The sequence below is a fragment of the Struthio camelus genome, chromosome 14, assembly GCF_040807025.1.
Source record: "Struthio camelus isolate bStrCam1 chromosome 14, bStrCam1.hap1, whole genome shotgun sequence".
Lineage (NCBI taxonomy): Eukaryota > Metazoa > Chordata > Aves > Struthioniformes > Struthionidae > Struthio > Struthio camelus.
In genome coordinates, this window is record NC_090955.1 from 11,353,120 (window position 1) to 11,368,270 (window position 15,151).

At 38.3% G+C, this 15,151-nt stretch overlaps 1 protein-coding gene across 48 annotated transcripts in view; it reads right to left on the reverse strand.

Moving 5' to 3' along the window:
- Positions 1 to 15,151, reverse strand: part of FHIT (fragile histidine triad diadenosine triphosphatase) — a 620,374-nt gene that overhangs the window by 513,924 nt on the left and 91,299 nt on the right. The gene's annotated exons all lie outside the window — the stretch shown is intronic.

The window sequence follows — 15,151 nt, forward strand, 5'->3', positions numbered from 1 at the left end:
AGTGACAAATTACGCTAGTGGAGCTTTCTCCCAAGCAAGTGAACAAATTCCTGTAATATATAAAGAAAATTCCAACTTTGGCAGCTTTGAAGTCAAACAACGCCCTGAGGCACTTCACAATCAATCCCTTTAATAGCATTTGCTCCAAAAGGCAATTGTCACATCTACGTTCAAGAATGACATGAATCACCAGGAACCTACAGGACAGTCCGTCACACCTCAGTCCCCATGAGGATCTTAGGACAAATCCTCCTGGAAGGAATTTCCAGGTTCATGAAAAACAAGGTGACTGAGAATAGCCAACACCGATTTGCCATAGCCAGCAGGGTTTTCGACACCGTCTCCCACAGCATCCTTGCAGCCAACCTGGAGAAATATAAACTGGATAGGTAAACCCACAAGGTGAGTAGAATCAGTGATTGGTTACTTATTGTCTTCCCCAGGGGTCAGTACTGGCACTGACACTGCTAAACGTCTTAACCAGTGATCTGCACTATGGGACTGAACGCACCTGCAGCAAGTTTGCAGATGACACTAACGGAGGGAGGGGCGACCACTGATATACTGAAGGGCAGTGTTGGCATTCAGACAGAAGCCTCATGAGGTTTAAAGACAAACGTAAAGCCCTGCAACTAAAATAAAATAACCCCATGGAAGGCAGCTAACCATACAGTGAGCTGCACTAGTAACAACGTAGACAGCTGGTAGAGATAAGTGACTATTCCCCTCCAGTTAGGGCTTGCTTAAACCACACCTGGAGTTCCGTGTCCAGTTTCGAGTTCCCCAATACATAACAACACAAAACAACTGGAGTCTGAAAGAGGGCCACCAAGGCTATAAGGGGGCTGAAGCCCATGATATTAGCAGGAGAGGCTGAGAGCTAAATTTGTTCAGCCTAGAAAAGATGAGCTAAAGCAGCGGGGATTGTCATCTTCCACTACCGAAAGAGGCACTGCAGAATTCTAAAGACAGGGCCAGGCTCTTCTGAGGTGCACAGCAAAAGGATAAGAGGCAACAGGCATAACCTGCAGCCCCCCCCCCCCCCCCCCCCAAAAAAAAAATCTCATTATATACAAGGAAAAATACTTCAAAGACAGCAGCTGTACATTACAACAGGTTGCCCAGAAGGGGGGGTTGGGGAATTGCCCATGCTTAGAGGTTTTCAAAGTCAAACTGGACAAAGTCCTGAGCAACTTATTTTAACTTCACTTTTGAGCAGGAAGTTGGACTGGGAACTTCCAGTATCCTATGACTCCATGAAAGGACAGCAGAATGTACTTGATAGCCACAGACTCTAGAAAGCCACTATATAAGTGAACGTCACATATGATCATGGCAATCATAACGAGACTAAAATGGCTGTAGTAAAAATCCAACAGACAGAAACCTGGATATTGAAGAAAACTGACAATAATTGAAAGGAAGAAAAAATATCTAGGTAGAATAGAATATCTAGAGTGACAGTCATTCAAACACACAACTTTTACATCGAGGATACTTCTATACATAGCATTTGTATGTAGAAGTACAGGAACAGGTGGCACTAATGAAAATCAGGTATCAAACTCATGGTGAAAGAAAAACCTAGATCTGTTTGATGGAGCAACCAACTGAGGCTTGATGAGAATGATTGTTTTCCCATGTTTTCCCATCCTATTTGAGGATCTTTAGGATAATTTCAGTCATTTTCCCCATTTATACCTGATTTATAAAAAAAATCATGACAAATAATACAATGCCATTTTTGAAACTTGTCAATATCATTGGAAATGGTTCACTGAAGTTATGAAATAGGCATTACATCCTCCCTGTTGAGTCAATATCTGCACTGTAAAAGACATTTAAAGACAACAAGACCAAATTTAAAACCAACTTTTATTAAAATTCAGGCGCTGAAGCTCTTAATGACACCTGAAAGCTCAAGATGCTTAAGATGGGGAAGCAGAGCAGTAAGAACTAACAAAACTATAAATACAGCAGACTGGAAGTGATTATGAAGAACTGAAAAGCTGGAGTTTGACCAAGGAACAAAGGAAAGTCAGTAAAGGAACAGAATAACGGTACAATGAAGACAGAGGGTCAAGTAGCTGCACTGCATCAACGCTACAGCAATGGAAGTTGAAGTTTCCTTCTCATGGCATAAGATGAGGAAGAACTTAAGTGCTTTGGCCTTTTTTACCAGATAGTCACAGAAGGGTTGTTATCAGCCCATCTTTTCCCAAATACTATTGGTGCAACTGCACTAAAACTGCATCTGAAAAAAGCAAATAGGTCAATGAAAAAAGAATATGCTTGAAACTATCTGACTATAATGATCAAAGTATGATGGAAACAAGAACACTCAAGTTTCAAAAGAAAGAATAATCCATATTTGATCTAGCTCAGGCTTCCTTTGTGTCGGCACTTTAAATAACACAAAGGTGCTGACAACAGTTTTGCAACATTACTGTGAAAACTACTCAAACCAAATGAAGTTTTAAAGGCTATTTACATTTAACTGATGGCTTGAATTGCAAAACGCAAGAGGAGTTTACCACCATATTCCAGCTTTTGTTGTACCTGCCATGTGTAGCAACAAAGTAAAGGAAAGGGCAAAGCAAAGTTGTTCTTGATGTAAATAGGATTCCTGATCTTGCCTAGCTTCTAATTCAACATTCTATTCAGAATATCCCTCCTTTATTATCCATGGAATCAAGATGTGGCTACCAAGACCTCAAGCATAAATACTGAAGTTCCTGTAACAACGTCTACAGACACTTGCTATCAAAGCAGGTAACTGCTGAAAACATCACTCAAGAGGAAATTACTGTTAATGCATTTATAAAACACAGTGACCTTGGAAATCGTTTATTCTCATAATGCGAGAGAAAACACTAGTGGCAAATAGAACACCCAGCAGACTGGAAATATCAAATTGTGCTAGTAACAGTTGTGCGCAAGTAAATCTTGCAGCCTTCTGGGCAGAACTCCTTTATGTTTCTTTTCCGCTAGCTTCGCTTGTGCTCACCAGTGGAAAGCACAGCTCCCACACTAACCCTGCTGAATTATGGACATAGTCCAGAGAGCCGAAGAAAATTCTCACAAGTCTAGATCTCAGCTCAAAGGATGAAATGTAGTATGCATGGAAACAACTGGTACAAGTGGAACACGTAGCATCCTCAGCAAAACATTTCTGAGCATTCATCCACAGTTAAGAGCATCTACCACTGCAAATAAAACCCAGACATGCCACTCCTTTTATGGCTTCTCCCACGACTTTTCCCACCAGGTGCATTCATAATATATTCTCTTCGTCACACATAGCAACGTTGGACTGTACTCAAGAGTAAAAGCCTTTTCCTAACTATATAGACTTTGTTCTCCCTTAAGCAAAACAGTGCTGTGGCCATTGTTAAATAGCAACCTGTAAATTCCATTATTCGTCATGGAGAAACTAGCACTTTAGATGTTATTAAGCAGCAACTTATAAATTTTGCTTTTGCTTAGAAAACAAAAAAACCGCTAAGCAGTGCTTCTTGGGGCTAACGTGTAAATTCCATCCTCCAATGTAAGGAAAATTGTCTACAATTGCACTACATAGCTCATGCAACGTGTCAGATACTTGCTTTATTATACCTGAAGGTGTACTGGAGCTGTTTTTCCTATACAGAGAGATATTTACAAGTCATTGCTTAATATTACCTTTTGGTATTATCCCTGTAAAGGGCTGAGAAATTTACAGAGTTTCTGAATAATATCAACCCTTTTACTCAGCAATGGAAGGTGAAACCACTTAAAGTGTTGCCCCATAGGTCTCATGGTATAGTACGTGGTTTTGTACGATTCTGTGAGGTCATTATTTTTCCTTCTGAAACACTTCAGTGTGTTTTTCTCTTCAGAACATCTAATGTGACATTTTATACTTTTTCTTGATACAAGCAAGAGCTTGAATACTAGAAACACTGGTATTTATATTCAGTGCAATTAATCAAAACTCAGAGCAAGGGAGTTGGGGAAGAAAAAATTCAAGCAGTATTACAAAATGCAATAAAGTTACTGCTCCTAAAAATCTCTGAACAGTAACTGGGTAAATCAGCAAAACAATCAAATGGAGATATTTTCTGTAGTATTTCAAATTAGCAAGAAGCTAAAAAAAAAAAAAAAGTCAGCAGGATAAAATTCACCGCCTTTCAATACCAAAGACAGTGGATCAGAAATAACAGCCAAAATCAGTGACAGGAACTTCTATTTCAACCAAACAGTAAGGCACGATTTTAGCTACTTGGCCCCTTTAAAGGGATTCTTAAGCAACATATATTCATTATGTCTGAGTAAAATTTATAACTAAAAGATTCCCACCTAGCAGTCACATAAATAGTACACTAAAGCCACCAAAATATTTTCTCATAAACACTGGCAGATTATAATTGACAGTGTAAGAGATTAAAGGCCACTTTGTTACTTCTCAGTGCCACTCTGTCCTTACAATGCTGTAATTATGAGTGGTCAAGTAGATCTTCAATTTGCACACTTCTTCAGAATACTGATTATCTGCCTTCTGCAGACATCTGCAAATACATATATCAAAGCTGCATACTTTTACAGAATGTTAACCAGGGTCCATTGTTCTTGCATGCTTTTTAGAGCTGCAAACCAACACGTTTGGTCAACAAATAAGTCCAGTTAGTCATTTCCTCAAAAATTGTAAATGTAGAAATAATGTTCTGTTCTCTCCAGAAGTTTATAGCACATTGAATAGGTAAAAACGTTAGAAAAGGATTACACAAGAAATAAAAGGAACACTATAATTCAAAATATATCTTGTTAATCACTGGAGAAATTACAGTACTACCTTAAGAGTAAGAATACACAAAAAACAATTCAAGTTTCAAAGAACAGATGTATGAAAGCACTGTAAAAGTACATAGCCATCTTCACTGGGCACTGGCATTTATTAAAGATAGCAAAACAGTGATTCCATAAAAACAAGTGTTTTGGAAAGCAGCAAAAATTTATATTCAGAAATAAGTCAGACAAACAGCAATCCTTAAAATAAAGAGAAAATAGAAAGCTAGAATAATGGAAGAATTAAGAAACTTTTATCAACTGAAAGAACCGGGTACGATGCAATATTATCAAACACCAAGCCAAGCGTTTAAGCATTCAAACTGCACATGTGTACATATACATATATATATACACACACATGCTTATATATATTTTTCAGCTGACCTCACCATCACAAACAGTACGCGACCTCATAGTACTAAATACAACAAGCAGTAGACTTTGCTCATATACAAGCTGAGGGTTGTGGTCTATTGGTTAAGTCTAAAACACAAAATACTTATTCAAATGAAGTGCTCAGCGAAGACTTTTCCCTATTGGTGAGATAGAGTTGACTACTTTGAGCTTCTGCACCAGCTTGCCCTCCTGAAGATAAAGTCATTTATAACAATTTGGAGAGTCAAGAACCAAGTTGGTTGGTTTGTTTTGAGAGGCTGAAAGATTGTCCAAGCAGCTTGGGAATTTCATCACTACAAGACTGAGAATAAGTTAACTAATAGTGACAATGGCCACACACTGTAGCTTGGGAGCTTCAGCTGGGCATTATGAGTTTTAGGGTGGAGAACTGCCACCCTTAAAAACCTAGGCGGACAAAGCCCTGGCTGACCTGATCTAGGGTTGGCAGTAGTTGTGCTTCAAGTAGAAGACTGAACTAGCTGATTTCCAGAAGTCCCTTCCAGCCAGAAGGCTGCCCAGACAGGTTGGGAAATCTCCCAGTCCTGGAGATTTTCAGCACTCAGCCATGGCACTGAGGAACCTGATCTAAAGTCCAAGTTAGCTCTGCCCTGAGCAGGAGTTGGACTGAGATCCCCTAGAGTCCCTTCCAACCCTTAACTAGTCTATGATCTAACTTTAAGTGTAACATGAGGATCACCAGTTACAATCTTTGATATGCCACTGGATTTGGACCTTGTTTGTCCTTGGCTATGCTTACACAAAAGTGACATGCAATACGAGTTAGCCACACAAGGTCAACAGCTGGCAAGTTTGATGTTGGAGACTAGGTTTAGCATACAGAGAGCAAGTTTCCTGCCCACAGCTACACCACTCAGTGTCAGAGCTACAAAATAAAAGATCTTCCAACACCCAAAGCTTCTTCTCCATCCTACTGTATATTAGCATAAAAGGAGTAAATACAATATTTAATTGTTAAATTGCTATTTCATCAGTTTAGAAATGGCGTAGTAGAAGGGCATGGAAACTTTTAAAATTGCACTAATTACTTGGTAAAAGCAGTTAGAAATGAGAAAATAAATTTCACATTATTTATGCCAAAGCAGACCCAGATCTTTGGGCACAGCTTTGAATTTTTCTTCAGAAATTGTTCGTTAAGCAAGCAGAGAGTAGAAGCAAAACAACAATCACTTAATCACTCTACTACTTTGCCAGTTAACTTAGAGTTGTATTGGTGCCAGCATCTGAAGAGAAAACGTTCTCAGTGATCAACACCTCTGACACAGCATCTCATCGTGCCAGGATACAAAGCAAAAATTGTAATTTAATAATGTTGTTTGCAGTGCCTGGCCAGTGGCTGCTAGCATAAGAAAATAAGCCAGTACAAGGAGGACTGTAATACTGCAATAACCTATAAGATGTCCTTTCATTTCTGTTTCTGTACAATAGGTGGGATTAATATTGAGGCCCAGAGATGGGAACGAGCATTCAAAAAAAAAAAAACTGAGCGATCTGGCCATAAACCTTTGAAAAAGAGTAAGAAAGCTACCATACTAAGCACAATAGAAGTCATCCTCTCTATCTACCCAGCTTCTTTAGATAAAATGGTTTAACATTTACGATTAACATCCCAGCTCCACCAAAACTGCATTGTAATGCAGAGTCTCAGCAGTTCGTATAGTTCTACGTCAGCTTTCACTCCTGCACTTCGAAACACTTCTGTGGTCGTGACCCCCACAGAGCTCATGAGAACTAGGTCTTCCAGAGCAGAACGGTTCATCCAAACTACGCAATACTGGGTCCAATTCTCCTCTGGATGCAATGGTATGCCTTCGGTAGTCTTCAAGCATAACAACTATTTGGGTTTTTTCTGCTTTAGGCTGAAGCATTGAAAATAATGCACATGTGTTTTCTTTTAGCTACAGAAGAAATTTTAAAGAGTGAGAGGGTTCATTTAATAATTGTTTATAGGCAACCATTCTCTCTGCATAATCTTTTCTTAAAATTCACTGAAAAATGCTACATATTATTTAAAGCATACAATCTATTGTTTTGCCCATTTTTGTGCATTTGTTTTAAATACAAAAAAGGGTGGAAGTTCCTATTAAAATGGTCCTCACTCACCACTGTGGAACATCAACATCATGCTAAATCACTAAGCTCTACCATTTCCGAGCTCTCTGTATCTATATACATAACGACATAACAGTTAAGCCTGTTTAACTAAATGCAACAGAATATACCTCTTCCCAAAATTGTTTCAGACTTAGTTGTATACGTAATTGTTTTAGATTAGCCAGTGTATTTTAAAGAAGTTACCTCTTTTCCAATCAGGTCAGCCATTATCTTCTCTTACGCCCATGTTTAATTGGCAAGGATTCAGACACTCATGCTCAGTAATTCCATTTGCTATGTATTATTCATTTAAATAGTTTGTTATCTCCTATTTGAGGATCTTTAGGATAATTTCAGTCATTTTCCCCATTTATACCTGATTTATAAAAAAATCATGACAAATAATACAATGCCATTTTTGAAACTTGTCAATATCATTGGAAATGGTTCACTGAAGTTATGAAATAGGCATTACATCCTCCCTGTTGAGTCAATATCTGCATTGTAAAAGACATTTAAAGACAACAAGACCAAATTTAAAACCAACTTTTATTAAAATTCAGGCGCTGAAGCTCTTAATGACACCTGAAAACATTCACAAAAACAAGAGCATAAGGGCACCTTATTTCATTGTCAAGTACATCTCATTCAGCTAATTTATTAGATTTAAAATTTAAGTATTGTAGCATGCTTCTTTAAAAGCAAATTAACAGCTCATTCTGTGGAAAATGTTGTCAGCAAATACTCTGGGAGTCCACTTCTGGAGTCATTTGGATGTGTGAAAAGACTCACGTAATCTAGTGGGTACAGTAATACACAAACCTAGACTGTAGGATTAGTCCCTTCATCATAACTTCCTCTGAACACTTCACAATACTGAAGGACCGAACTAAGTGGTGTAAAAGTAAAAAGCAGAAAATATCAAGTTTGCTGTTTATTATTTATATTCCTGAAGAACAGAGTTCTGTCCCAGCTACTGTGAAAGTTTTTTGAAAATGCAGTCTCTGCTATAAAAAAGCTTTCAGTTTAAGGACCATAGCCTATAACCCGCTTACATATGGACTTGGTTCTACCTATGTGATTAAATCCTAATAACTTTACAGAGAAGTGGGGGGGAATGGGAAACTCCAGTACAGGTAAGTAGATGGTTCAAGCAAAGCAAACAAGTACTACTGAACAGAGATTTATCAAATTGAAAAGAAGTTAAAATGTTTGGAGCGTATGTGCTGATGAGGTTTCCCAACAGTGTTGGCCAACACCACCAGAAAAGAGGATCAGTATACTATACACAGAAAATCAAATAATTTTGAGGTCTGGAAAAATAAATAGGATGAAAATATATAGTAAAACATTCAATGTTGTATACTTAGGGGGGCTGTAATAAAAGATGATGCAAGATTATAAGATCTTATTAATTGCAAACAACCATGAAGATGGAAGACCAGCATTTACTATACAATGGCACTGAGCTACTGCAATATACTTACAAAAAAGTATTTTTGAACCTGAGGATGAACAACAAACCCTAGCCAACAACAATAAGGAAGTATTGTACAAGGGCCTCCTAGTGAGACTGCATCTGGACTTCTGTCCAGTCCTGGACATGCATATTCAAAAAGAGTGAACAGGTTCAGAGAAAAGCTGCCAGGATGATTAGATGAACAGGAGACATGACAGCTTCCAGTTTCAAAGTGCAATGCAGAAACAACTAGTTCATGTACAAATGATTTGTCAAAAGTATATTCATATTCGCATCAGACATCTCCAAGTTCTGCAGCAACTGCTGCAGGTTATCCTCTCCAACTAAAGGTGATCTATATGTTAATAAAAAAAAAAAAAAAAACCAACCTAAAGTAACTAGATCCATTGCTGCATCATGACTGCTGCCTGTTTTTGTCCTTTCTCCTTCTCCCATCCCCTCCCCCTTTTTTTTTTATTCCTAGAGGGGATGGGGGGGGAGGTGTTGTAAACAGAGCTTGTACCTTATTCCATTTCTATCTGTCCACTTGCTAACTCATACCCCAGAACTAACATTTCACTGTGAAAGTATCTGGACATGCTGTTTCCTCTATTAAAACCAATCTGCATTATGTTTCATTACCTTGGTTTTGCTAATGCAAAATGCTTATGTAGTTAAGAGCATTGCTGATGGTGGTGATAATCATTTTGCACAGAATTAATCTCAAGGGGCTTCAGAGTAGTGCAGACTTACCACAGTGAACACTTATCCCATTAAGCCTAGCACTCTGATTAATTTAAGCATTACAAGACAAGTTTTACTAGTGACAACTAGTTTAAATTTGGCATTTTTCCAGAAATTGCAAGACATAACATTCAAACACTGGTTTCAAGTAAAGGTAACAGCATAAAGTTTAGCCATGTATTTGATAGCTTTCTGAGTATTAAGATCACAAGGATAGGTTGGACAGCAGAAAGTCAAAACCGCCTTCAAAAATATTTCTTCACATACAGAAAGTTTTCAGGTTTTTTTTGTTGTTCCTTCTACCTTTTTCTGGTACTCAATACTCAACCTTGGCTTCTTTGAAAAGATCTACCAATCTAACAGGTCTCTGTGTTATGACCCCTAAGTCCCAACCATTACACTAGACAGAACTGATTGTATTGATATGTGGGAAAAGTATAGACGTACCTGCGGCAAGGTGACAGAAGCCATTTGTTTAAAATAAAGCATGTTTTAATTCTCAAAAATAGAGGCACTTGCATCCTGCCTTACCTAGAGTGGATGATCTCCTCGAACTCCTGGGTAGACACAGCTTTGTCTCAATATTCTGCATTGTACTCATATCAAGTTGCAACCATCTTGCTTCAGAATTAGATACATGTTACTCTGTGGTAGCTGGCTGTACCCAATAACTGCCTTTTTCAATGTCACATCTTGTAACCAGCTCCAATTTCTTGGTTTTGGCAAAGCTGACATGCCAGAAGTTTAAGATGACAAGATGACATTGCCAACTCACCTGGTAATAGTGATTTTCAAGGCTCACTGCCCAGCTCCTTAAGCTTTTCCTATTTAGTTCATAAGAGGACTGGGAGGTTTAAGCTTGTCCTGCTAGGCTAACCTCCCTGCCACCTTCTGACCTACCATTACAGTCTATAAACCCCATCATGAGGGAACACAGATGCAAAAAACAATCTTCATTAAGATAGTATACCTGTTCAGCCTGTTGCACTCGTTTCCCCCTTCTTCACCACATACTCAGCAAGACATCACCTTAAAAAGACACTGTATCAAAACATACAGACCAAACTGACCAGTGAAATAACGCAAGGACTTCAAACTCCTTTCCAAGCTGCTCAGAAATTTACGGTCATTTTTGACATACCTCAATTTCTGTTGCAAAAGAATGCCCCTTCCTCAACATAACAGTGCAGTGCCATTCTTTTCTACTCTGCCAGAGTTATTCAAGTTTTCTAATGATCTGGAGATCAATCAAGGGAAAAAGTCTCTCTTCAGAATCTAGCCGTCTGCGCTAGATTTTAAATTTCCACCCCTTGCTGTTGTAGCTGAGCATATTCCATATTAAAATAGTAGTAGTCAAGCCACTAACGTGACAATGCAACTTTCCTATTTTTCTGTTAAAAAAAAAAAGCCTCTATTTCCACAGTACTTCCAGCATCTGTAACAGTTGTTCTTATCACTTTTATAAAGCTTTTAATCATTAACTGCATTAACTAATTAATTTGACATTAACTAATTAATTCGCTGACCGAAGAGGGAGAAACCGGCATTGGGAAATGATTAGTTTGGAGGTTAAATTAATTAAAAATAGTACAGTAGTGACAGAATTTAATCTCATACTTCTCATGAGAGCATGGAACCACTCACAGCTGCAGCAATTTGTGATAAATCCATGGAGAGACTTCATGATGGGAAGGGAATTAATTTGTGTCACCCCTAAAAGTGTATGTGCTCATTCAACAGTACCTACATTAAGCAATATTAAAATGTAAGAATTGACCAAACCAAAAGAATCTCATTTGAGCAAGGATGTGATACGTGTCCTTCAGTATCAACATCGATGCATCGAAGTGCATCAATAAAAATTCAGGAGATCAACAGCAGCAGTCAGGAGAATCAGAACATGCTTTACAGCTTGTCTGTATCTGTGAATATACGTGAAGAGTTAAGTTCATCCTTTATATTCTACTCTTATCAGAATAGCTTTTAACTCAAAAACTTGAAAAATAGAGAGCAACTTTAAAATATGGCCAAGAAAAAAAAATCTATATGTGCTTTAGGGGGAAAGAAGAAAGGAAGATAAATAGACCTGGGAAGAGGCAGAGAGAAAGAGGCTATCGCATTCCTTAATCTCACAAATGCAACTACTAAGCAGCAGAGCTGTAGATACATACCCAGCTCAATAGGAATGATATACACCTGAAAATTGTCTGTCGCACTTAAGTAAACAGAACAATACACCCTGAAGCATACAAGTGACACACACATTGTACTCGGAACTATTTCTGACCTTTTTAATGCTGACAAATGAAGAAATTGGCCAATGATTCTCTTTCTAATTAAGAGAGAAGCTCTCTAATTAATAGAGAGACTTTCCTTTGATAGGAGTTCAGTTGCACTAAAACTGTTGTCTGTGACCTAAAGGAAGTCATAGCTCAAGCTGCAGCCCCCTGCTGAATGTGTATATAGAAGACTAAAGATTTTTTTGAAGAGTGGGTAGGAAATACTATGGCCCTGCTGTCTTTCACTCCTAGGTGCAACCACCACTCAGACATGAGCAGAGATAGAGCAGACAGCTGCAATGGACCTGCCAGGCACAAGCACAGGCAAAGGCGTAAAGCACTGAGAACATGGATTTACAAAGACAAAGCGGTATCATCCTCGGCATTGTTTCTTCTCAGCTGACTTACTTGTCTTCAGCTACATAAGCTTTCCCAGGGCAAGGCGTACAAAGGTACAGCAAACTAGCTCCTCCTTTCCACAAGGAAAAGTTTGTTCACACCTGCACAACTTCACTGTTATGTCCAAGTACACCTGGGCACAATAGCAAGAATGAGATGCGCAACGCTCGAAATCTGCTGTTCATATACTGAACAAAACTAAACTTCTTTCAGTACTTAGCTTTGGTGCGTTATGAACACAAGACAGTTCATCTTCTGACCAAGGCATTCATTATAGTTCTCACTTGCGCAAAGAACCCAACAACAAACAGCAGCAGCGAAGGGCCATGGGCAAAGTCCCCAAACACCCCTCACCCAAAACCTATCACAATATCACTATGAGGAAACTACCAGCTCACACATCTACAGGAGGAACTTCTGGGCCTGAATGAAGAGAGGAGCAACCGGCCTCGCATTCAAATTCAGTGGCAAAGAAACATCAGAAAGAAGCACAAGATGGAAGTATGAGATATTGCAACCACAAAACCTCCCTAACACATGTAAGACCAGATTTCTTTTGCACTAAGCTATTGAGCTTTCCACTCAAATTTCTTTTGCAGTATAATACAAGAAGCCCTGACTACAAGAACTCCCTACTAACATAGGGGTCTAACAATCCAAGTACATGGGCTGCTTTGAATGGAAGACAGAAAAAAAGGAACTTAGATTTCGCCCACCTTTAATAACAGAAGGCGGTTAGGCCTTTGAGGTATATTGTAACAGAGTATGCCTACAGCTAGAAGCCAGAGATATTTTTCCAGCTTAAACATAAACATAATCCAAACTGCTTCAAAGTTACTAACTCCAGCACTAGCAGCAACGTGGTTGTGGCAGCACAGGTTCCAGCATGAACTGTACAATTCTGCCTCAAAGCACAGACAAGTCACGTTAAGTATTCCTTCTGTAAAAGGGAGATATTTTGTTCTGCTTTCAGTATTATGGACAGGACATGTTATATGTGAAGGTATAAGATAACACTACATCTTATGACAACGGCCAAATTCGCTAGGTGGTACTGTCAGCCAAATAACACTAATAACTAGACAAAAGTATTAAGATTAATCAATATATAAAGAAGTGACAATGCATGTGTAAAACATTGTCTATTCATTGAAAAACTATGAACCGCAGAATACAACTCATTTGGCATCTCAGCTAAATTGTCATTGATTTGTGTTGAGATTTTTCCCTCTTGATAGTATTCCTAGATTTTTTTTTATCTAGCTATATATTATAGCTCATAGTGAAGATGAAATCTATTATAAATTCTGCACATCTGCTGAGCTATACCATTCTGAAATTAACTGTCTTGAAACCTACATTCAGAGCATATAAAAAGCATTCAGTTTCCCCAATATTAACTCCTCTCAGATCAATTCCTAAATTTAAGATAGTTCATTCTTCTTCAAATTGTAGAAGAAAAAAAGTCTCAACTCATTTCTTGTGATGCCAAAGTAAAGATCAGTATTTTTTTTAAACATTTGCTCAAACAGGAACATATTCAACTCAGAAGGCTAACATTTAAGTGGCTGAATAAATCAGGGACATAAATTCTAAATAAAGTATGATGTAATCAAAGCTTTTGAAGCTCAAGTCTTGAAAACCTGATGATTAAATCTAAATTCTTGTTACAGTTAATGCCATTCCCTTCTTACAAGGGATTTAATCTGTTTTATCAAAAGCTTTGGCATCTAGTATAGACTTCTAGCATCTCGTATAGCTAGATTAATGGGTTTAGGCATAGCTACTCAAGGCCCACAAGTACAGCAATAATCAATTAGAGATGCAGGCCAACATCTCTGAAAATGATACCCGTAACACGAACTGCGAGGGTGCAAACTTGTAAGCGTGGACTGATAAAGTTGCAGCAATAAGGAGAATCTGATAGATATTTACAACTAAGTAAAATTCTTATACATGATGCGGATATATCAATAGCCAAGAGATTTGTTTCAAATAAAATTACGTCTCTGGTGTAAAAACCACCTTCAATTATTTTTGTCCTGTGCTGCTTAAGCTTCCTGTCAAAAAGTAATTATTGCATGATACCAAATGATACTACCTGAATTTTTATGAGATAGATGCATTATACATTGTATTTGTCTAACACTCCTCTTTAGCTCTCCATTAGCTATCCCTGAACTGAGCAGAGCGCTATGAGTGAAACTAGATACAAGCATCACAACTTTTTTTTTTTTTTTTTTTTAAATGAGGTAACATTTGTACTTCTCAAACTGGCAAAGTACTACCTGATTACTCTCCCCAATCCTTATCACTGAACTAACTTATCTTTCTCTTACTTTACTGCCTCCATCGTTAATCTCATAGTCCCATGCAAGGAATTTAACAGAGATCAACAAGCTAAAATCTATGTTATCTGATATCTTTAATGACACATTTCTTCATTAAAAGGAAAAATCTATTTATCAAAGTTCCCGCTTCAGGCTGTGGCAAGGTTTTACATGCAGCGGACAGACGGGATGTTTGTAGATCGAGCTTCAAACACAATCACCCTGAAAGGGGTTTAGGAACACAGCATCTCCTTTGATCATTATCTGGCAATCACCTCATCATCTAGGAAAGTTTAGCTTTGCACTATTGACTACCTCGTCTGGTCATCTATTTGCTCTTTAATACCCTCCCTTCTGTAAATCACGTTTGTTCAGCAGTTATTAGCTGGAGCCATCTGGCTAAGGACACCCAGGACAGAAGAGGAGCCAGTGCCCACCACAGCAGCAAGGAGGCAGAGGAACAGTGCAGACAGGTCACCACTTTAAGTCAGAAGTATTAAATTAATGCAGTACTACAGAACAAATAGAAAATAGGTCAAAACATGCAATGAGTCATTCAGGGGACAGTAAAGCACGAAATCTTCTTTTAAATAAAAATAGCAGCT